We start from the raw sequence: 24,748 nt of genomic DNA, 5'->3' as shown, positions 1-24,748 counted from the left end.
GAGCTGGCAGCAGGAGGCAGAAGCCCAGCCCTGCCTATCCCCAGTCATTTCCCTGCTTCCTGCCCCCACTCTACTCCAGCGCCACATGGCTCCTGGCTTCATGGCTGGACTGGGGAGCATGGGACCCCATCAGTACAGGGGTGTGTGCAAGCATGCAGGCAGGGGCGAAGAGAGGGAGAGAGAGTGTGTGTATATGTGTGTGTGTTCATAGGACAATCCCCACATGCAAACCCCATCATATACATGCACCCACACCCCCCTTGCACTGCCATACACACAGCCCCCCACACTCCCTCACACATGCCAGCCACCCTCCCCCCACACCCTCTCCCCACAAACCCCATACCCACCCATACCCCCCATTATCCCCACACACACCCACATGCTCCCTCACCCCACATACCCACACACTCACAGCCCCCCAATATACAAGTGTAAGACTTCATTTTAAGGTATTATGCAATCACTGCTATGTATACTACACAAACACATGTAAACCAGGGCAAAACTATGTTTTGAAATCAAATGAATGAATGTTTTAGAAGTTTGCTTTTTAGAATATAATTTGGTATTTTTCTGGTTCCAAGATGGCAAAGCCCCTTGCTGAAAGGAGTACTTCTGGGGGCAAGGGGAGGGACTTCTGGTGGCAAAGATCAGGGGTTAGGGGGTGGGACTTCCAGTCCCAAGATGGCGACCAGAGCACCTGCCAAGGGGCGGGGCTACCCATGCAGTCCTCGACAGCTTGCCAAAACTCAGTAAGCGGTCCTCCACCCAAAATAATTGCCTGCCCCTGAGCTAGTTCATTTATCTTTTGCTGAGTTGCATTTATCAGTGTGTTCAGGAAACAGAGATTGCTAGCAAAGATATCATTACCATGCACTCCATTTACCCATAGTATTCCACTTTCCATGCCAAATGCATTTCACGTAATAAAGTTATTGGCAACAGCAAACAATAAAGAGTAACTTGTTTAAGTGGTAACATTAAACCAGTCTGGAAGGAAGACACAGCATATTTAGCATCTTGATAAAGACTCTGGAGGAACTGAGTAATATGTCAAGGAAATCCATAGATTCCCTATATCAACTGTAGGAACATTCTGTCTGTACTGTCAAATGCTGTCTGATAATCAGTTTAATTTAAAAAAAATATAACTGCCTCTCATTGCTTTGTTCAGTGATATTGCATTCTGTGAAGGGAGGATCAATACAAGAACAAGTGAAATGGGAACCTGTTTGCAGTTCTTCAAAGCTACTGTTGGTGGAACTGCGGATTCCAATCAGAATAACTGTACTAAAGAGTTCCCTGAGTCTGACACTACTAGAGTGATCCCATGTCAGCTATTAAAATAATTTAAACCCCCTTCTTTTGGTAAGATGAATTGTGTTTTTCCTAGTCTTCTGAGGTTGGATTCTGTCTCACCTACTTGGTTGAAGAGCTGTAGCAACATTTTCAAATTCTTTTCCCCACCTGTTTTGGGCATATCTACAGTTATTTCATCCTGGCCTGCTGCCTTATAATTTTTTTAGTTTGTTGCCAGCTGCTTTAAGCTGTTTGGAATTAGCGCTGAATCCTTCCATTTTATCTGTGTTGGAATACATGCTGCAGAAAGGGAGAATTAATTGGATTAAAAAAAAACTGAGAAAGAAAAGGCAGGGAACTATGGCAGGCAAGTGAATATGGAGATGGGGCAAGTGGAAGACCTTGGGGATCATGGAGGGGAATGTAGAGTTTGTTTTCTTCCCAATTCTACCAGCCTTACTTTGTGGAAAAATATATATGCAGGTAGAGGATGAAAAGGGGGGCAGATGAATTATTCAGGGTACAGCATCAGAATATCTTGTTTAGCTATGTGTGGGCTGTGGGTGAGGGGCCACGGCAGAAGGAGAGAATTCCCCATCTCCCTGGGGATGAGAGAGAGTAAATGGAGTTCCTGCTGAGCAATAGACAGAGAGATCTCCATTTGTGTATGCATATTATTTAAGATGGAATTTTGACTCTTGAGATGATCATACTTAGGTGGCTTGTGTCCTGGGGAGACAAAAATGAAGCGCCAAACAAAAGTGATGTGGATTTATTATTGTTATTATTATTATTATTATTATTCAGCTTTGTCATTTGTAAGCCAGGCTCCTGAATTTTAAAGTCTGCTTTTCTGACATTTTAAATATTTGAGGTTGGCTATGCTTAAATACTATATTACGTTCTTCCGTGGGGCCTCTTTCTACCACAGTGTAGAGGAAGGGCAGACTCCATCTTGGTTACTGGGGCTCTGTAAATAGGGGGCAAATATGAAAGGTGGAGGTATAATGGGGCTGCTGGAAACCAGGGGCAGCTGTGACATGCAGGGACAACAGTGACTTCTAGCACAATTGTGTGGCTACAGTGGCAGTGATTTCCCTCCCTCCCCACAACCCCATTGGCTCCATCCCCACAAATTGACACCAGGGCAGGTCGCCCCACTCTAATTACAGTACTGATGTAAGAAGCTGATACACAACAAGGTTCAGTATTTGTGAGGCAATAACTGAAGGAATTTCTATTTTAAAAGGAGTCAAGTGGATTCGCTTTTAATGCAAAACGCATTGAGGTTTATCCTGTGTGTCATATCACCACACTCAACAATGTATATTAAGCAGTAAGACATGACAGAGTACAGTTCTGAAGGTTAAAATATGACTAAAGTTGTATTATGAGTCACAAGGCTGAGAGAATAGAGATTTTAACCAGTGAAGCAATGTAGTCCTGAAGTGACTTATTAGTACTGTATAAATATAGAGCATGTCTAGTGCTACTATAACAACAAGTTCAGATTTCTCCTGTCTCTTTATTGCCTAGCTGGAATTAAGCATTGACAAAGCAAGCAGTTGCTTCGCTCTCTGCATTCCAGCCACTATTCCCATATTTTAGCACCATGCACACATGAGATGTTATTATAAATGTTTCTTTTGGCAGCAGCATGGGTCGGGGGAGTAGTTCATGGCTCACTCTTCTCTCCCAGTCTAAATTTGTGGCCTAGGAAATAATATAGCTATTCCTGCTTAATTGGATGCACAGTTATAGAGCTCTATATTTGAGTTGCAGCTACTACTCAAATAAGTTAACTTTATTCATTGTTTGGGAGAGGTGCAGAGAGATGTCAAATATGAGAGCAACTATTTTAAAACCCTGTAAAGGCTCTTCCGTGAGAACTCCAAAACTTTCTGCATACCTCCCTTGAGCTGGTCGATCATGAAGTTGAAAAGTGCCATGTCTTCTAGCCATTCAAACTAGAGCTGTGCCTCCTGAGAGCTTATTAAATGTTACAGGAGCGAGAGAGAAAGAGACTCCTTTATTTATAGGTCAGAATATGCCAGTTATTAGCTTCAGTTAGGCCCTATTCACAATAAACTACCAACTCATATTTTCATTATAACTTTGGCATAATTATAGTATAAGTAAATAGAAAAAGGATAAAACTATGGGTGTGTCATGATGGAAAACTTTGGAATCTAACCAGCCACTTTGATGCTATTTGTTTCTTGATACATAGCACCATTGGAAAATGTACCTTTACAGGCAATCAGTCCACATTGTATTCTCCATTTCATGTTCTAATAGAAGATAGGGCAGGGTGATACCTTAGAGACTAACTGATTCAGAGAGGCATGATGTTTTGTAGGCAACAGCTTTGCTTCCTCAGATGTCCATTCATAGCATCTGACAAAATACATTGTTGCCTACAAAAGCTCTTGCCTTTGACTGAGTTAGTCTCTAAGGTGCCAGCCTGCCCTTCTCTCTGCCTGACTTCAGACTCAAACAGATAACCACCTTTAAGCTCTGTGAAACTCAGTCACCCTGGAAGCTGGATCCAGACTGACTGGCCTCCTTGTTGGCCAGATCTGGGCTGTAAAGAGCCTTGCAGGCCAGATCCAGACCCACGGACAGTGGTGGAGTGAGCAATGGTGGCAGCAGGGCAAGTGGCAGCAGCACAAAGGTTAATGCAACTATTGCCAATGTATATGCCCCTTGGGCTCTGTCACTGGGCCTTTGGCAGCAGGCCCCACCTCCAAATTCCTGGCTCTTCTATCAGCCCCATGGGCTGAGAGAAACAGCCCTGTGGGTCTTTGATACTTTTGTTGTAATACACAAACAGAAGAATCCTCCTCTGCTCCTTATCCTGGGACATGACATGAATCACGTTAACCAGTAAATGTTACTTTTTTGGCAGCAAAAGTAGTATTAATTAATGTTTAGACAGAACTTTGACCATGTATCACAATAAAAATGGTATTAATACAAAGCAGACTTGGGATTTAAGGTCTGGACCAATTCCAAAGATGAGTTCTTATTTTATTTTGCTTCAACATGAAGCTTTATTTTACTTACACAAATTAAAGAATCTGGATCCTAGATTGTACTTCAAAGTTGTCAGCAAATTAGAGAATGTCACAAGTAACGCAGGAAATTTATATTTTTCTTAAAAGAAATAGGAAGGCCCCAAACTGGAATAGAAATATTCTCTGATATAGTCTCAGATTCACTTCAACTGGCTCTTTACTGTCCGAGCCCCCAAGGTCTGGAACAGCCTGCCACCGGAGGTGGTTCAAGCGCCTACATTGAACACCTTTAAGAGCAAACTGGATGCTTATCTTGCTGGGATCCTATGACCCCAGCTGACTTCCTGACCTTTGGGCAGGGGGCTGGACTTGATGATCTTCCGAGGTCCCTTCCAGCCCTAATGTCTATGAAATCTATGAAATCTATGGATTAAGGTATCATGAGAATGTGTTGGTGTTTTATCTGTCCTATGCTAACATACATTTTGGAGTAAATAAGCAGTCATTCATTATTCATTCACTGAGAAATTACCTTTTTCTTGTGTTCTCTTGTGAGAGTTACAGAGAGATACTAGACTGGAACATAGTCTCTGAGATGCATTCTTCTACTTTAAAAGCTGGTAATATTCAGGTCCATTCACGGATAATTCTTTTAGGATAACCTAAGCAGCATATGAGGGGGGTATTCTACCTAATATTCAGCACTCTAAAAACAAGGCTTTTGCTAGGCATAGGAACCAGTGAAAGACTTTAATGTGTTGGTACATCCTGTACCAACCAATCCATGGTGCTTGATGCAGGCAACAGGAATAACCTGTAGGAGCCTTCCTAACTTGCCATCCACTAGCAAGCAAAACAGTTACCATTTGGTGAAGAGGGTGGTTCTGGAGTCCCATTGCAGTAATCAAATGCTCTCTCTGATGGTTGGAGCTCCTTTTCAAAGGGCAGGTTTTTTTTAGCCAACACTAGTTCTTGTGTAGGGAATACAAATTCTCTTACCTTCAGCCTTTGCTCAAAATGTGACAGTCAAAATTAGGTTAATGTACAAATCTAATGTGTAAATGATAGTGTGAGCTTTTATCACTGTGGTCAGTTAACTTTACCTGTAATCATGTTGATGTCGGCCAATGTCTATAGTGAACCTCTTTAAAGGCTATTTTGATTAAAAGCCCCAAGACAGGGTCCTTAGGCTCCTCTGTCTATATCCCTTCTCAAAACAGAAAGTTATTTCCCTTGAAGAATGTAGAAGAACATCTCAGAGATTAAATTAATACTAAATAGCAATTGTGGCGGAGCACCTTTGGGGTGTTTGCCACGTGGCAGGGGCTACAGTAGGTTGGGGCAGAGCCCAGCATGGATGGCAGCCAAGTGAAGCCCTAGATCTCATTCTGAGGGGGGGAGGTGTGTGGTGGAGCACCTTTGGGGGGTGCTCACAACTTGAGGGCTCTCACAGGCTCTGAGGGGAGCCTGCTATGGAGGAGTAGCAGGGGAAACCTCCCCCAGGTACCATTTTAAGGGGGAAGGTGTGTGGGAGGGCACTGTTGGTGCCTGCCACTTTAAGATCTGAGCCAAGCAGCCAGTAGGTGCTTGATTGTGGCAGCCATTTTAGATCCCTGGCTGCCTATATAAACAGATCAATTCCCTGCTGGTGGGCAGGCAGCAACATCACCTGGCTGCAAGGCTTCATGCATCATCCTGGAGGGCCAGGCATGCTGCGGCCACCTGAGCCCCTGTGGGATGTAAAACCCTGAGGAAAGGTAGTTGGGGCTAGGCACAGCTATGACCACCTGAGCCCACCAGGGAGGGAAGCCCCATGGCCCCGAGTGAAGGGGGCAGTGTGGAGCCCCAAGTGAAAGGGAGTAGGCCAAGCTATGTTTCTAGACACCTAAGGCTGTAATTTGGGCCAGAGGCTGGGCACAGGGGGCTCAGTCTGAGAGCAAGGGGTGAGTCCTGACTCTGGTAAGTCCTCCTCCATTGGGAAGCTGAATGTGGGTCAAAAGCAAGACCTATAGTTAGAGCACAATGACTTGCTTCTCTAGGGTGGGGAGTGAGAGTCCCCGTGAGACCCTGGAACACCAGTCGTGCTGTAATTACCCCAGCTCCCACAACTGGGTGGGTTAAAGGCTAGTAGGGCCAGAAGGCAGACCCCAGAGAGAGAGTGGGGCTAGAGACTCAGAAGCCTGATGTAGAGTACCCTTGACTGGTAAATGCTGGGGCCAGAAACAGAATGGTCAAAAGGGCCAAGGACCCACCGCGAGGGATGCCCAGAGCTGGAGGCCTGGGGTTCTGACTGGCCTTGGAGGTGAGGCCAGGGCCTGTGTGGCCAAAGATCCCAGGAGGACCACGCCCAAGAGGAGAAATAGTTTTAGGTAGCTTGAATTAGGGTGGGGTAGGCTGCCTGAATGGAGGGATCTTAGAGGGGTCCTGTTAGGAGGATTCTGGGGCGCAGTATGGGGGCCAGTGAGAGTAATATCAGTGGATGCCATCTGCGAGGCATGGGCTGCGGTGTAGGGGAGGTGCCCCCTGACATCGGGGCATGAATGGGCAGCAGATAGTGCCCCCTGACATCGGGGCATGAATGGGCAGCCTCCTGTCTTAATTAACATCTTAATTAATTAAGGACAAGGCATGGCAGGAGTCAGGTGGGTGACGTGCCCAAAGGCAAGTGGGGAACCTAGCACTGTGGCTAGGCGCGGAGCCCCACTTTGCCACACAATATTCTATACTTCAGCCTAACATTACCTACATACTTACTGGACTGGGAATTCTCCTCTTGTGGAACAGATGAGGTTACATTGGGGAAATGTCATCACCTGCTTGTATCCAGGTGTTTCTTATGAATCCCTGCCATAAAAATTCTCAAATGGCTCTCCCTTTCATTATGTCGTCCTTCTTGTATACATCTTGCCCCTTTCTTTGTCTGCCCAGGTCTGTTATATGTAACCTGGGTACACCCAAGGGTGTTCCCTATTCTCAATTGGATGGGATGGGTAGGCAGAAGGAGGGTGTTGTGAGAGGGATGCCGGAATTTTGGGCAGATCCCTCTTTCCTCTGTAGGAAAGGATAGATATAATTACAGATATAGATACAAATATACATATAAAGGTCTGCTAGCAAGAGGAAGTCTGCTCTAGGGAGGACATTTGGGTAAGTACCCGTGCCTCAGGCCCAGAAGAGGGGTGGATCCCAGGACAGTCAATCCAGCAAGTTTATACCCAAGTGGGTTAGCCAATAAAGACATCCTTACAGAGCCCATTATATAGAATTAATACACCCAATGATTTATAACACCAACAATGACAAGAGATACCGAATAGAAAACATAACTATACCAGATATTAGACGCACCCTATCTGGGTTCCAACCACTTGGCCCCTCAAGTGGGATAGGGTCTTCTCCCCCTAGTGTATATTTGGGGTCTCCTCCCCTCTGACCCTGGAGAGCAGAGGGTGTGCAGGGCCTTCCCCCTTGCCCACTCCCCCCAGGGTCCCTTGCCCAGGAGCACCTCCTCTGTGGGACCCTGGTTCCTGGTAACTCATGCTCTTTCCTCTGGGGGCTGTTGATCTGGCCTCTGTGTCCCCTGACCATCTCAGGCCTCCTGGAGCCATTGGCTTCAAGTTGAGGGTCCTTCCCTCTGAGGCCTGTGCCCCACGTTGGGCACCCAGGGAGCACCTATGGGAGCTGAGCCCTCACTGGCTCCGGTTCCCCTCATGCCAGTGGTCTTTCCCCTTCCCGGGCCCTGCTCTGGGCACTGGGGCTCTTTTAGTTCAATGCTAAACCACACTGTGGGGCTCCAGTTATTCGACCTAGAGCCAGAGCTAACTTGAGCAGCCTCAATCTGCTCCCAGGGCTGACTGTCCGTGTGCCAATCTATGCACCGGGTGGAGCCCAAGCAGCCTCGAGCTTCTCCCAGGTCCAGCTCTCCATGGGCTGATCCATGCACCGCCTCACCCAGCCACTTGCCGGATTTGCAGGGTCAAGTCACCTTGAGCACCGCTCAGAGCTTGAGCACCGTGCGCCGATCCATGCACCGTTGAGGCTCAAGTGGGGTCCTGATGATAGTCTTCTCTGGAGATCCTCTCTCCTCGCTGTCCCTCACCACATCTGCCCAGCATGCTGAGCATACTGGGCTTTTATTTACACTGGAGGCCCCACCCCTGAAGTCTGCCAGACCTGCAAAGCACAGTCTTCAATCAGATCTAGGGGCTCCTCACTCCCCACTTTCCTCCGAGCAGGGGTGGGGCAAGCCCCTCCCAGCTGTTAACTGATTGGTGGAAATGTTCCACCAATCTGAAGTGTCCTTCTCTAAACCAGGCTTGCTAGGCAAAAGCAGCAAGCCCGCCACATATAGCCTTTTTTCCCCTGCTGAAATCCAAGTGGTTCTATAGCTGTGCTCCCCATGTCACTTCCCTGATGTCAGGGTTTAGCAGACATGAGAATTCTTAAGAAACATGTCCAGTTTTAGACACAACCTATAGTCAACTAATGACCTAACTTCTTCCCCCCTCCTATTCTACTTCAAATACTCAAGACACACATACTCTGAAAGATCTTTTGCTTTAAATTTTCATCCTTGTTTTGTGGGTCATTTATGGTCCCTACTGAGTGTTTCTGTACAATCAATGGTTCACTTGGGTGAGCCACGTAAGTTATTCATTATATAGATTTGAAATCTGTTGAAGTTAGTGATATTGTTCCATATCAGAATGGAGGATTATTACATATATCACCATGTTTCATACTGTTCCAATATTTAAAAAAATATTTGAACCCATTTTATCATAGGTTATACTGAGAGAGCTGAATTGAAAATTTTACTCCATTAACATGAAAATTTCAGTGATGAAATCTTAACAAATTGTTAATAAAATCTGGGTCAAAATGGCCTACAAGGGAGTTGTTTTCAAAACAAGTGTGCAAATTGTAGAGGCAATTAATGACACTAAATGGGGATATCATTCAAGTAAAACTCCCATTATCTAGCAATCTCAAGGGTACGACGCTCTTTTGTAAGCAATAGGACTGTTTTAACTAAGAATGAGTAACTGTGGAAGTTAAGAATGCTCAACACTTCATGGCTAAGGACAGAAATTACATATAAACTGGTAAAAGTGATAGGAAACCCATTCAAATGTGTAACACAACAGAAGTTCAGTGCACATAAACTGCTTTCAAAATGGCCAAAGCCAGTTTAAGGTAAACCTGGATGGATGTAGTAACAGATTTCACTGATTTAGGTTAAATTGGTTTATTGAACTTCTCTCCCAGATTCCCTCCAGATTCAAGTTAACTCACAGTCCCCCAGAATCCCAGGATGTTTTGTACCTCCTCTACAACCCTCCTCCTCCCCGCATCCCCCAGCAGCATGAGAAGACTAGCCTTGGCCTAAGCTGTCTGCTCCAGCTGAGCATGCTCTAGTGCCACCGGGCTTCTGACCTGGGCTGCTGTAGGCATGTGACTGCATTTCTGGAATCAAAAGTGAATGTCTGGTCATTTGCTTCTCAGTTCAATCTATGCAACTTAGACTAACGTGCAAAGATTGAATTGATTCAGCCTTAGAGTTTTTGACTGTCTGTACTTAGCCCATATGATTAATTATTGGTATAAGCACTGGACGTATAGGTCCTTCCACACATACAGATTTGCTTTAATTATTGTTGCTACAGAAAAATTCAGTTTACAAATGAGAATCCCGACTGCTGGTGAATTGATCATTTTTCTTAGTAAGTTGCTTCAAAGATTAATTACTGCTCATGTAAAAAAGTTGCATCTTATTTGGTATAACATTAATATTTATCCTTCGGTTGCTTGTATGCTTTTGTCTGCTAAATTAAATGGCACATTGTAGTCAGACATCTCCTCCCTGTGTAAGTAATTATAAGCTATGATAAAGTTCCCTCTTTGATAAACTAAATATATAGAGCGTCTTTAATTTTATTTGTAAAGCTTTTGGGGCCTTACATAATTTTTATTGTTCTTTGAATCCTCTCCATTTTTTATTATTCTTTTATGAAATATAGAAATTAGGTCTATATAGAGTCTTCTACTAATGGTTTCATCAGTATTGTTCATAAATTAAGCTTCCAATTATTTTTCAGCGTTCCCCTAATTACATATCCAAAGTCACATGCTAAATATTTTCATTACAGAATCACACTAGGAGCTTATGTTAAGTTAGTCACCTATATTGCAGCCAACATCTTTCTAGAATCACTGTTTTGCAGTACATAGTTATACTCCCTGTAAGCATGGCCCTACACTCTTCTTTCTTAAGCACTTGAATATATTAAAATACATTATTTGTATCCAGTTTTCCAAGTGATCCATATGGCTTCATTTTATTGCCCTGCCATTTTGATCACTTAGTACCATATTAGTCATTGTGTCATTTCTTCACCAATTTCAGCAATTATTTTTTCTTATGTATTATTGGTAAAAAGTAGTGAAGCATAAGCAAAGAATTCACCCTTGTGGGAGCCCTCAAGAAATACTTACATTTATTTTTTGATAGCCCATTATGGGCTTCTTATGGTTTAAGAACCCAGCACTCAGGATGTGTTTAGTCCATTTAAGATGGACCATATTGGTTTGATATGTGACCTCACATTCACTTTCCCATTTGGTAAAGCTGTTGTTCCATTTCCTTCAAAAAAGCAAATAAGAAATGTACTAGACCCTTCATAAGATTAGCTGCCTTGACATGGAATGTAACGTAACAAATGGAAAGTAACATAAGACAAAATAATTATCCTTAAGGTAAAAAAATACTCATTATGGGCATCATCTGATTGTATTGCAACCTCCATATAAGTGTTATGAAATATAATGTTTCTGGTTGTGCTTTTATGAAATCAGGTATTTGGCATTATTCTAAAGCTGTAGCCCATTTTTGTGTTACTTCTACAGGTGCTTGTGTTCTCTGACTTTAGCTACAAACAGGAATAATGCACAAACAGCTAGAGTTATTGTACTTACAGCCCTATACAAGCCAAACATAATTGGAGCATTAAAATTAATACTTATGGCAAAGGACAGTCTGTACTTTAAGATTTTAAGAACTGGTAACAGTGAGGGTTGTTTAAAATTAAATGTGTATTTTTCTCTATTGTGCTGCATCTGGTTTCTGTCAGAATGAATCTTGTTGATCTTGGTTTCAAGGTTTCCATTCTGTGTGCTTTTAAACCAAGGTCAAGCAGTAGGCAGCACAGAGACCTTGAAGGTGTCATTGGCTAGGAATATATAAGCTTTATAGCTACAAGACTAATTATTTATCATTCAAAGAAAGAAATATAGATAGAGTTTTTTTATATAGCTATATACACAACATCATGTCATTATCATATCAAATGATAAATATTGAAGATTTGACTGTGTACATGAGTATACTTGTGTTTATATATGGACACGCATACATGCATACAATGTGTATGTATGTACAGGAAGAGAGAGAAGTGCATATATAATACAGTGTGAAATTTTAACAAGTATTATATTGCACATGCATGTTGTCTAGGAAGCCAGAGCAATCTAAGTAAGGAAAAATCATTTAACATAGTTCTGTCTAGTATGATTATAAAATACGGTGATTTTTTTTTTCAAGGCTAACCTTGAATGAGTTTGTTTCTGTTCATTAAAACTCAAGCCCTTGCAATGGAGCCTTACACCTGAGAAGACAGATGCATCTTCACTATTGAAAAAGAAAAAAGCAGATGCAATAGCAAAGACTATTATGGTAAACTGGAGAAATGATTATCCACAACTTGTTCTTTCTTTTTATGATCTTCCTGAAGCAAAAACATAGATTTTGGTGTACATGTGATCATTAACTCATACTTTAATTTTCTTGGATTACTTTTACAACTTGAATTTAAAACATGGTTTATAGAGATGACAAATTATATTAATAGCAAACATTCAATTTGTCTATGCCCTCCAGACTTCAGAATGACAACTTCAGAATGTCCAGAGCTACAGCATTTTCAGCAAAAGGCCACAACAGAATCCCTTTTCTTAACTCAGTTGGGGGGAAAATATAGTAAAGAAAAACATCCTGTCCCAGATAATTCCCCTGAAAAATTATGTTTAGCTCAGCGGTATGTCTCCTTATTTAGAGCATTGGAACTCCAGCATTTCTAGAGTATCCTTGTCGTCACTGGGGCTTTGCTTGTTGATTTACTTGGAGCCATCTAGTTTTTTAAGATTTATTCAGTCAAGATGCAAAAAAATATTCAGGCTGGTGCAAATAATTTTCATGAGAAAAACACCGTGATAGGCAGCTGGAGCACTGGCAGTGCTCTGATGCCAGAGGAATCGTGCAGCTGGAGCATTTGAAAGGTGAGTAATTTTTATTCAGACAATATGCAGCTTTTTTTCCTTCAGAACATCATGAAAACATTAAATCACTTTGGTGTGAACAAACAGTTGGAAGAAAAGCTGCTTTGTTAAACATCTTCCTGCTGTTTGTTCATACAAAAGTAATTTTAAGTTTCATGACATTTTGGGAGGGGAGGGAAGGGAAGGGGGGAAGGGGAGTGCACTGTCTTAAAGAAAATCACTTGTCCTTTCCAATGCCAAGGTTCACCCTTGTGTGATTTCTCTAGTGTCAGAATTGTGCTTTTTCCCCAGAGGCTCCTAAGGGTGTTTTCCTTATGTAAAATAGTAGCACCAGAGGAAGCTTGAATATTTTTCTATATCATGACAAGTAATCTTAAAAAGTCCTCTGGACCCCAGTAGCGTAACTAGGGTGGGGCAACCAGGTCAGCAGTACTAGACACTGACTGAAGGAGGGGAGAGTTTAAGAACAATAGTGGGTGCAGCCACACAGTCATGCCAGTGGCACAGTTGGAGCCAGAATTCACTGCTGCCTTCATGAGTCCCGCTGCCTTGTTACGCCTCTGGTGGGCCCAACAAATTGACAGGCAAAGCCCTTGAAATTACTAACATCCTATGAAAAGTACTAGGGTCCCAATGCTCTGAACCTTCAAGGAAAGGCTGAAAGAGCTCCCAGCCTACATCTTTAGAAAAATCAGCACTGATATGAGAAAGACCAGACTGGCAAGGCTTAGGCAAGTAACAACTTGGGTTTATTTTTCCATTAAGGTTGTCCTGTCTCTCTTTTAGGCACTGCTAATGCTAACAGCCATTTTCCATTCCTTTGCAAGTTCCCTTTAGAAGAGGCAGTTCTTCCTAGAAGTTGCATGAAGCCAAAATACCTCCCACAGTTCACTCTGGCTAGGTGTGTGTGTGTGTACAAGTTACCCCTCTTTCCACCCTGGTTCAGGGGAATATCTTGCTGTCACAATTTTTTGCCACACTTGGGGCCCTAACACATTACTCTTAAGACATGATTAACAAGTTAATCGCATCTGAAGTTATGTGGCCACACATTAAATGGCACGATAAAACCAGGAACAAGCCACAAAGTTATTACACAAAAAATGCATAATACCTTGGTGGCTGGTTCCTATCATGCTATTTATTGAACATGTGGCCAGGCTGGGGCTCCCTGTGGTAGGGGTGCTGCTAGGAGCCCTTTCAGCTCATTGGGCCTTGCAGCTACAAGGGTGCACAGTGCACTGTGGAGGCTCATGGTGCACCCCCCTGTCTGGGAGCCCACATCAGCTGACAACTCCCAGTCTTGAGAACATATGTTGTGTCCCCATGGCTGGGAGCCCTATCAACTGACAGTGTTGCCAGCTGCAGGTGCCTGCTACTTGCTGGTATAGGGGAGCCTAGCATCATATTGGAAATTGAATATAAAATTGAGCTGCCAGAACCTAACTATCTGGTCATTCATGCCCCAGTAAAGGTTCCATCAAAATGAGACTAAAAGAAGAGCTGAACCGATTGGTGGCATTGAAAACAATAGACAAAGTAGAAGAGAACCTACAGAATGGGTACATTTGTTAGTAATTATAGAAAAGAAAGGTGGGACACTAAGATTATGCTTAGATCCAAAGGAGCTCAATAAAGAGAGCACTTTTCGCCGCCTACAAGAGAGGATATATTTAGTGAAATGGCTTGTGCTAAATATTTTTCAATTCTGGACGCATCCTCAGGATTTTGGCAGGTTCCTTTAGATGAAAAAAGCTCAAGGCTATGCACTTTTAATACGCCCTTTGGGAGAGATTGCTTTTGCAAGCTCCTGTTTGGCCTCAAATCAGCACCTGAAATCTTTCAGAGGAAAATGCAGCAAATATTTGACAGAGTAGCAGATGTCAAGGTGTACATTGATGGCATTCTTGTATGGGGCAAAAACAAAGAGGAACATGATTTGAGGCTACAGAAAGCCCTCAACTGATTGAAGAAGGGGGCAGGGCACAGCTGAAACTTAATAAGCAGAAATATAAATTTAGAGTTGAAGAAATCACCTACTTGGGGAAACAAGTATCAGAAAATGGGGTGCAAATAGATCCTGAGAGAATAAGGGCAATATCAAACATGCCACTCTCACAAGATAAGGAAGGGGTACAGAGGTTTCTGGGAATGGTTACCCATGTAGACAGGTATATAGTAAAGCTTGCAGAGCACACAGGCCAACTGAGAGTGCTACCAAAAAAGAATGCTCAGTGGATATGAGATGCCAACACGGAAAAAGAATTTGCAAAGTTAAAAAACTTATTGCAACAGCTCCAGTCCTCAGGTGTTTTGACAGTAAAGGAGAAATCAAATTGTTCGCAGATGCCTCGAAAGAGGGCATTGGGGCAACCCTATTGCAAAAGTATGGTGATCACTTGAACCCAGATTAGAATACAGGCCTGGCAAAGAACTAGTGATTGCAGATACTTTGTCCAGGGCAGTTGACAACACTGTTGATGCTGCTAAAATGGAATCTGACATTGTGCATGTCAATGGCATAAAAAAATATTACCCAGTATCAGATAAGATGTGGCAAAACTCTGTAGTGGCTACAGCAAAGAATGGCACACTACAAATTTTATGAAAGTCATCTGCACTGGATGGCCTGGCCATTATATACCAAGTCCATATTTCCAGTTTAAAGCAGAGCTCTCAGTGACTGATGATGTTTTGTTCAAGGGTCACAGGATGGTAGTATCTAAAGCACTACAAGCAGATATGATTAAAAGAATCCATCAGGGTCATCTGGCCATTGAAAAATGCAAAAGGAGGGCCAGAGAGGTATTATATTGGCCACTCATGAATAGTCAGATAGAAAAATGCTGTACATAAATGTGACGCATGCCAGAAATACCAGCCTAAGAATAAGAAGGAACCAATGTGGATAGACAAAGATATTCAAGAGGCATGGTACAAAGTGGGAATTGATTTGTTTATACTAGCTGACAAAGATTATCTGTTGGTTTTAGATTATTTTTCTCATTATCCTAAAGTTGCTTTATTGGACAATATGACTGCACAGCAGATTATACTGTGCCTTAAAGCAATCTTTTCCAGACATGGAATTCCACGTAGGGTAATGTCTAACAATGACCCCCAGTTTTGGGGCATGAATTTTAAAAAATTGCACAGGATCATGGTTTTCAGCATGTTACATCAAGCTTGACATACCCACAGTCTAACAGGCATGTGGAAAATGGTGTTAAGATAATAAAGAGATTATTAAAGAAAGCCAGTGATTCAGGTGATGATCCATATTTAGTGATTCTGAATTACAGATCAGCTCCTCTAGCACATGGCCTGTCAGCTGCTGAGATTTTATTTAACAGAAAGTTCATAACTAGTGTATCCAGACTGACAGTAACAAATCACAGGACTGACACTGATTTGCACAGGTATAAGCAAAAGGCCAAAGCTAAACAAAAATTGTACTATGACAAAGGGTCACGGGCATTGCAGGCACTGAAGCCCAATGATAAAGTTCTTATTTATAATAGTGAAAGCTGGGAACAGAAAGTGTGGGTTATTCATAAGGTTGCTCCACAGTCTTACAACATATTGACTCAGGATGGACCATCTTTTCAATGTAACAGGAGATACTTGCACCACATTCCTGAACAATGGATGGAGGATAGGAGAAGAGAACAGCTGGGCTAGGGACTGAGATTCTACAAGCTGGAGCCTGAATTGATTCAATCTTTGCAGATTAGTCTAACCTGCCTAGATTGAACTAATTTGCAAGTGAACAGACATTCACTCTGGACTGAAAAATGCAGGCATATGCCTGCAGCCGCTCAGGCCAGGAGCCGGGGGCGGGGACGGGGGTTCCGCTACAGCATGCCCTCAGCTTTAGGGAAACTGTGCTGGGGGACTGGCCGGCCCCAGTGCTAGCCTGGATTGAACTGGCCAAGGAGGGGGTTTAATTCCCCCCTCCCTGTCCCACCAGCACGGACCCAATCTGGGGTCCGCCTGGCACTCCCCCCTCACTCCTGCAGTGGCAGGGGTGGAGGCACAGCCAGGCACCAGCTTGCATGGCCCCCTGAGGCAGAGGGGGAGGGAGGGGGGTTATTCCCCTTTCACCTTCTCTGATTTCGGGTGACCGCATTGGGGTGTTCCAGCCTTGACTGCCACTGCTGCCACTCACTCCCTGCATGGGGCGAGCAGCGGAATAAGCCCCCTCCTGCCCCCTCCACAGACACCAGAGGGAGGGGGGAATAACCCTCCACACTGTCCCCTCGCATCAGGAGCACTGCCTGCCAGCCTTTGGCTGCGTCCCTGCCCCTGCTGCTGGACTGAACGGGGGAGTGACCATGACAGGGGCTGCAGCCCCTCTCATTGTGTCCCAGAGCGTGAGCCTCTTCCCAGTGGGGGGGCCGTGCTGCAGGGTGGGGAAAGCTGCCGCAGACTGTATGGGGCAAGCGGCAGTAGCACTGGGGGAGCTTAGGGGGCTATGGCCACCCCTTTTTTAGCCCTAGTGCCACCACTTGTCCCATGCAGTCCACAGCAGCTCGCAGCCCCTCTGCTGGGAAGAGACTCATGCCCCCAGACAGCATGACGGCGGTGCTGCCCCCATCAAAGTCCTTGCGGGGGCCAGCCAGCAGGGCCCCTTAGGCAAGGAGGGGGGTTATTCCCCCCTCCCTCTGGCATCTGATGGGGCTTATTCTGCCACTCACCCTGTTGAACAGTTACAAATGTCCAACTCGGGATCCTTAAAATTCTAGTTTATTAGGCAGATTGAAACACTGTAATCATAAACCTTGGGGCTGGTCCACACACACACGTGCACACATGCACACACATACACACACACAGTAGCAGGCTACAGAGTCAGGTATACCTATCCTACAAGCGCTGGAGTCTGTCGTTGAGGCTTCTTTCAGTGTGGTGTTATCTTCCAGAAGGGGGTCGCCGGCTGGTCCTTCTGGCTGGACAGGTCTGGTCGAATTGGAGATCAAGAGGGCGCCACTGAGGGTCACTTTTCACTGCCTTTTATCTGTCCCTGGCAGACTTTGGTGACTCCCCAGTTTTCTGGTTTGCCCAATCCAGGGGTCATTGACCCTCGTGGGACTTCCCCCCCCTCCGTGGCTACTGGACAGCATCTGTCAGCCCCAGGGGTCGTCCGCATGTACGTGCAGGTCTGGGAGTCCGTTGATGAATTTAGAATAGGGCTCTGGGAGTGGTCGATCTGGAGATATTCAGCCCAAAAGTTGGTCTCTGGTGTTGATTAAGTCAGGCCAGGGCTTCTAGCCCTTGATCAGTGAGGTATAGAGATTTCCCAGTTGTTACACTGTCTTCTATTGAGTTCAGCTTCCAGGTGATAATTGCTGCCTGCTTCCATGTTACACATTCAATCACTGATTCACTCACTCTTTCAGAGGCCAGCCTGATACAGGGAAGGGCAGTTTGATTCCTGCCTTTGTTAACAATGTTACAATGTATAACTTACTAAAACACATTTAGTTGAAAGTTGAAAGGTGAGGAGTATAAAATATAAGCTACAAATGCCATGGCACACAAATAGATAAAAATACCAAACTACAAGGGGAGATACAAAATGCACACATACAAATTTTAAAATACAATTCCTTATCTTAAAGTGAAAGAGAGAGGAAGGAAGAAAAGGTAGAAAAAGAGAAACATATCCAAAGAGGGGAGAGCAAATGCAGGCAAGAGGAAAAGGGGGCATTCTGCTACAACCCCATGCAGGGAGCAATCGGCTGTGGAAGTCAGGGTTGGCACCCTCCCACTGCAGTTCCCCGGGGACAGAAAGGGTGGAGGGGGAAATAAAGGTCTTCCCTGCCCCTTCTGCCTTAGGAGGCCATGCCAGCTGGCATCTGGTCACACCCCCACCCCTACTGCTGCAGCAGTGAGGGGGGAGCTCCCTGGTGACCCCAACTCAGGTTCATGCCAGTGGGATGGGGAGGCGGGAATTAAACTCCTGTCTGGCCAACTCACTCAACGCTACTGCTGCGTCTGGCCATGCCCCCACCACTGGAGCAGCAAGCAGAGAAATACAGGTCTGTGTTGGTGGGACAGGAGGGAGAGGGGAAATATATCTCTTGCCTGGTCCCTTCTGGGGCCAGCACCTATCCAAGCCCCCCACTCCTGCCTGTCCCTGCTCCGGCTGGGAAGCAGAGGGGCGAAGCCAGCCTTGCTTTGCTGAAGCAGAGAGAACAGCCCAGAGAGCATGATGGGTTGCTGGGGGACTCCTGTTTAACTTAAACCATGAAGGGGTCTAGGACAGAAGTTGCAGAAACCGGTTTGAGTTCAGTCAGTTAAGGCTGATACTACATTCAACCACGTTCATCTCAAACCGGTTTCAGACATTTTGAAACTGGTTTATGTGCACTGAATGTCTGTTCTGATACAGGTTTAAACCAGTTTCTGATCACTTAAACCTGTTCATATGTCATTTCTGATCCTAGCCCTGGAGACTACACACAAGGTGACTCAGGTAAGTTGCTCAGAGGAGATGACAGAGGCACTAAAAGAACAGACACCTGCTTCAGTCACCGAGGAGGCTGGAGCAGCACCACACAGCTCAAACAGACTTAATAATGTTAATGTTAGTGTTCTAATGCAATGTCTTTATTAAAACGGTTTATTAAAGTCGTGCTATACTTAAGAAAGCGAGATATTTAAAAAGGGGAGCTGTGGGAATAGTACACTTTTTTTAAGAGAACTGTTCCTGGAAACTGAAAAATGAGAGGATATGTTGTTTTGTTATTCAGAAATGGTGGAGACCAGTTGGGAGCAGAGAGAATCATAGAATTGTAGAATAATAGAACATGAGAGTTGGAAGGGTCCTCAGGAGGTCATCCAGTCCTGCTCAGAGCATCCCCAACTAAATTATCACCAAAGCTTTGTCTAGCCAGGTCTTAAAAACTTCCAAGGATGGAGAGTCCACAACCTCTCTGGGTAACCTGTCACAGTGCTTTACTACCCTCCTAGTGAGAGAATCTTCCTAATATCTAACCTAAACTTCCCTTGCTGCAACTTGAGACCATTGCTCCTTGTTCTGTCATCTGTCACCACTGAGAACAGTCTAGGTCCATCCTCTTTTGAATCTCCCTTCAGGTAGTTGAAGGCTGCTATTAAATTCCCTCTCTGTCTTCTCTTCTCTAGACTAAATAAGTCAGTTCCTTCAGCCTGTCCTCATAAGTCATGTCCCCCAGTTCCCTCACCATGTTTGTTGCCCTCCACTGGACCCTCTCTAATTCGTCCACATCCTTTCTGTAATGGGGGCCCCAAAACTAAATACAATACTCCAGATGTGGCCTCACCAGTGCTGAATAGAGGGGAAGAATCACTTCCACTGACCTACTGGCAACACTGCTACCAGTGCAGCCCAGTATGCCTGTTGGCATTCTTGGCAACAAGGGCACACTGCTCAATCATATTCAGCTTATTGTCCACTGTGGCCCCCAGGTTCTTTTCTGCAATCGCTGCCCAGCCACTCAGCCCCCAGCCTGTATCAGTGCATGGGATTATTACATCTTAAGTGTAGGGCTTTGCACTTGTCCTTGTTGAACCTCACAAGATTTCTTTTTTGGCCCATTCCTTCCATTTGTCTAGATCACTCTGAATCCTATCCCTATCCTCCAGCTTATCCACTACTCCCGCCCCCCACCCTCCACAAACTTGGTGTCAAAGAGAGCTGCTGGTTGTTATAAAGAGTTGTCTGCAAAACACTGCTAGCATATTTCATGAAGATAATAAACAAGATCTGCTCTTATCAAGAAGATGTACTTCTTTATCAGCACTCATCATTACAGGATCTAATGCTCAGTCCCACAATCACACATCCTGCCATGCACATGTGGCAGTACAGAAAGCATTGTTGTGGATATCGCATATCAAATCCCGTTTCACCTTTACTTGCATGTCTGTCAGAGGCCTGGGTTCTCTGACTGTCACAGCCCTTCCTTTTACCATAAGGATAACTTTGTTTTCCCTTTGCTTTCATTATATTTCTTTTCACTATTTTCTGCTTTGCTTTTTGCCTTCAGTTTTATTCCTTTCATCTTTTTCCAGAGACAGCTAGGCTTATTTTTAAACAAGGCATCTCCATTAACAGGTTCATCGTCCTTATCCTTCCATGGTTACAGGGCCTGATTCTTTGTCATACGCAGGCCCTTTTATATTGATTTGGTGGCACAAAATGATCCTAAAGGCAATAGACCCTCTCTGTCTTGGATAAGAGGGATCCTGTGTGCATACAAGTGGCAAAACACCTTTAATCAAGTCCTACCAAAAGTATACTGGTTGCTTCTGGAACTTTGCTGCCCACTTCTTATCACCTGCTTTCTGTAAGGGGTCATAGGACATGAAAGGCAGCTGGGATGGCACAGGTGCTAAAGTGTGTGGTTGACAGCTCAGAGGTCATGAGTTTGAAGCCGTAGCAGAAGTGCTCATGGCATGGCCCTATTGGACTCCAATGAATCTGTGAATTCTGCTAAATGTCTTGTCACACAAGGACACAAAAAAGGAAGACTTGGAAATGAAACATAAATCCAGTCCTGGGGCAGTTTAATTATGTAGGGGAGAAAATAGGTAGACCCACACAAGAGCCCTGTAAGGGGGATTTGATAATCTTAAAGTATCTGAAGGGCAGTTATACAGAGGATGGAGATGGGCTTTTCTGTATGGCTGAAGGGAACAGAATTAGGGGCAATAGCCTCAAACTGCAGACTGGAGATTAAGAAGAGATTTCTCTCTCTGAGCGTAGTCGGGCTACCTAGAGAAGTTGTGTAGTCTCTATCCCTGAAAACTATCAGGAGCAGGTTAGACAGACACTTGACTTGAATGTTTTAGGCAGGAGTGATCCTTGAAGATGGGGACTGGACTGGATGACCTCATGATCATCTTTCCTATGATGCTTTGCCCTTAGCGTGTCCCTCCACTCCTATGCTGTGCACAGGGACAAAGACTAAGAATTGGATCCATAGAATTTGTGATTGGAACTGTGTGAATAATGCAGGTTTTTCAGTGGCTCAACTAGAAACATTTTTAAAAAAATCCCTCAAAAGAAGCCAGCAACTTTAGGTCAACTCAAAATAAACATTTTTCTTGTTTTCATGACAAAATAAAAGCCTAGAAAATACTACTTTAGGTTAAGCTTCTTGTTTTATTCCCAATATTTTAATTTTATTTTCTTAAATGGAATTCAGATAAAAATAAAAAATATATATTTATTTTTAAAATGTTTAAATGAACTGTTTTGAGTTTATAGAATTTTTCTTCTTTCTTTGGACCAAAACTTTATTTAAATTCATCATGAACCAATAAATAGTGTTAGGTGAATGAATTATTTGCTTGAAAAAATTTCACACAGCTCTCTTTATGGTAGCATAGCTTCATGAGTGATGATGCCTGTAACAGCGTCCTGTGCTGGTTTAGTTTTCATTAATACATTATGTGTTTGACAGTGCAGCCTCCTGTATATTGTGTCCAAACTGAAGCATGATTTTCTATCAAATTCTTTAGAAAAGAAACACAACTTCAGTGACATATTTTATCAAAAACAATTTCTGAGAGCTCCACAGGGAGAGCTCTAATCCAGGAACTTTTCCCACAGGCACTCTCTTTTTATGTACCAGCAATGTCGGAAGTGAGGCTTTGCAGTTAGTAGTTTGGGGGCTGGGGAAAAGAAGAGGAAGCGAATATTAAAAAATTGAAAATAAAATAGCCATTGGGTAGATTTATATAGGTTTTTGTAACTCTGTCTAAACCAGCTGTTCAGTTTGGTATGTCTTAAAGTGGTAGCTGTATGGTGTTTGTGGTGCTTTTAGTGATTTGGACTTTTCTGGATAACAGTTGCATCAGTGTTAGCAAAGTGCTTTGAATGTGAGGTCAATGTATTTCAGCATAAGAATATTGATACTTCAGATAAATTAGGTTTGACAGGAATAAGCTAGATCTGGAGATCTCTTAAACACAGCCTTCCTGCTAACTTGATTTAATTTTGCAAATCTCCTAAAGTATATCTGGTTTTGTCTTTGCTTTGTTTAATATGTCCTTAGAATAAATACATTTTCCTCTTTGGGTGACTTCAATATCATCCCACAGACTAGTGATGTGTCAAGGTTGTTTTATTCTGTACAATCAGTGAGAAGTAATTCTCACGTTGTTTGCTAAAGCGGCTCACATAATTGTGAGGTACCACAGCTTTTATTCCCTTCCCAGAGCTCCCATTATTAGCTGTCTCTCTGGGGTGTTCTTTCTCCTCCTTGGCATCTTTAGACACCTGTTTCCAGAGTCCTGTTTCTTCCATTGGTCTTCTCCTTGTCTGCCCTTCCTTCTTAAGAGTAAATTAAATTATTGTTCTGGGTTTGTAGTACTTGCCACACTAGATGAATCCTTGTAATAATCACTCCCTCATTAATACCTTAGCATCTCCCCTCATTCCCAAATCAAAAGCAGTTTTGAGATTAACACCAATAGGAGCACAATAAATCTGGGCTAGTGTAACATAGCTACACAGCAGATTGTTGCATTGCTGTTTTTCTCTACTTCCAGTGCTTCAAAAAATGACTTAACTATGAACTCATGGGTAGGTGGTTAGACATCTAAATGGGTGCTGTTGTATGGTTAATTGTGAATGCAAAATTATACTCTTAATATCAGAGGCTAAATGTTAGGACCAACTATATCCATCCATATATTTACTTTGTGTTAGTTAAATAAATATTTTCCCAGTGATATATTACATTATACAGTATTGCAGGCATGCCTAAGCAAAGACAAATATAATGGTACTGTGGGAGCCTTTATTAAGAATGGAATTTCTTTAGTACATTTAATTCAGTTGGTTTTTTAATGTAGTGTTTGGCCTTTAATTTCCTTTCCTGCAAAGCTGTTTCATACCAGTCCTGATACTGATTCCTGGGGCACTGTACTATTAACCTCTTTTCTGAGTAAGAAAAGGCCATTTATTCAAACTCTTTGTTTCCAAAGGCCATCCTGGAGCTTCACAGGCGAAGTTTAGAGCCTCAAATCTTCAGAAATAATCCACTCAGTGTAGCTCAAAAGAAATATGCATATCTCAGGATCATTCTACTTAGGGAGTGCACTGAGACAAGTAAAATAGACGTGGAAATTTCCCATGCTCCGCATTTAAATAAAGCTGTGTGAGATTTGGGGTGTTATTTACATTCTCCATCATTTTGTTGTCCCCATGTTAACACATGAAAATTCATGATTTCATAGCAGTTGGCAGAAACTGTAATTAAACCACCTCAGAGATACAAGTGTTGACTTTTCTATGCTTTTATAATAAAACTAATGTTCAATGTGTACTTATTTTTTCTGAAAAGGATTCCTTTCTTAGCAGAAATTATTGAGACACTGGAAACAATTCTGTCTTTACAGGGTAGAAAATGCCTGAGTTTGCAGATGCTGAATTTGGTTGTCACTATTTCACCTTACTGTAAGATTAACTCATCACTTGGATTCCCAGGCTGTCTTCCCAGGTTAGTAACTCACTGGGAAGCAGCAAGCCCAGAAACCTATGAAGGGTTAGTCAGCATCCAGATCCACAAACATTTCAGAGCCCCCCACATATTTCTTCCTAGTTCCTTCTTGTCCTTCCCAAAGTAAACTCTCATTTTACCCATACTTCTTGTGCTTCCTTTGAAGCAGGGTTTCCTATAGGCCCCAAGTCTGCTCCTGCAGGCATTCAAAAGCGCTCATTTTGTGCTGCTGCTGCTTTCCATCTCTCATCTGCTGCTATGCCAGGTCCCCTATAACAGTAGGGCCTGTATCCTAAAGTTCCTATAGTACTGCCTCAACTCTCTTATCAGCAAGCCCTTAAATTATCATTGTTTCACATGTAGAACAGCATTTCTACATGTTTCCTCCTTTTCATACAGCAAAATGTATCCTCTTTATTGCTAATCTATGCAAATATTTATTGTCAAAATGTGCTCCCATTATTACTGTTCTGCTGATTAATGCTGTCTCTGATGCAGTTGCATGTAAAATACTGCTTGTAGTATCTCTTAGTAGAAGCAAAACTGCTCCTAAAATGTTCTTTGCAGAGTTTAATACAAAGAATGAAAATAAATAAGTTC

General features: G+C 43.3%; 1 protein-coding gene across 12 annotated transcripts in view; it reads left to right on the top strand.

Annotated features, from left to right (window-relative positions):
• Positions 1-24,748, top strand: part of GK (glycerol kinase) — a 358,525-nt gene that overhangs the window by 161,320 nt on the left and 172,457 nt on the right. Inside the window, exon 1 of one of the 12 annotated variants that reach the window (XM_019486300.2) lies at positions 12,545-12,653. The exons of the other annotated variants lie outside the window; for them this stretch is intronic. The gene's annotated coding sequence lies outside the window, so the exon portion shown is untranslated. Of the gene's footprint in view, positions 1-12,544; positions 12,654-24,748 lie in introns of those variants that run through there. 12 annotated transcript variants of the gene reach the window in all.

This window comes from Alligator mississippiensis, chromosome 1 (genome assembly GCF_030867095.1).
Source record: "Alligator mississippiensis isolate rAllMis1 chromosome 1, rAllMis1, whole genome shotgun sequence".
NCBI lineage: Eukaryota > Metazoa > Chordata > Crocodylia > Alligatoridae > Alligator > Alligator mississippiensis.
The sequence above is the reverse complement of the archived record's forward strand: the minus strand, read 5'-3'. Positions and strand labels throughout refer to the sequence as shown.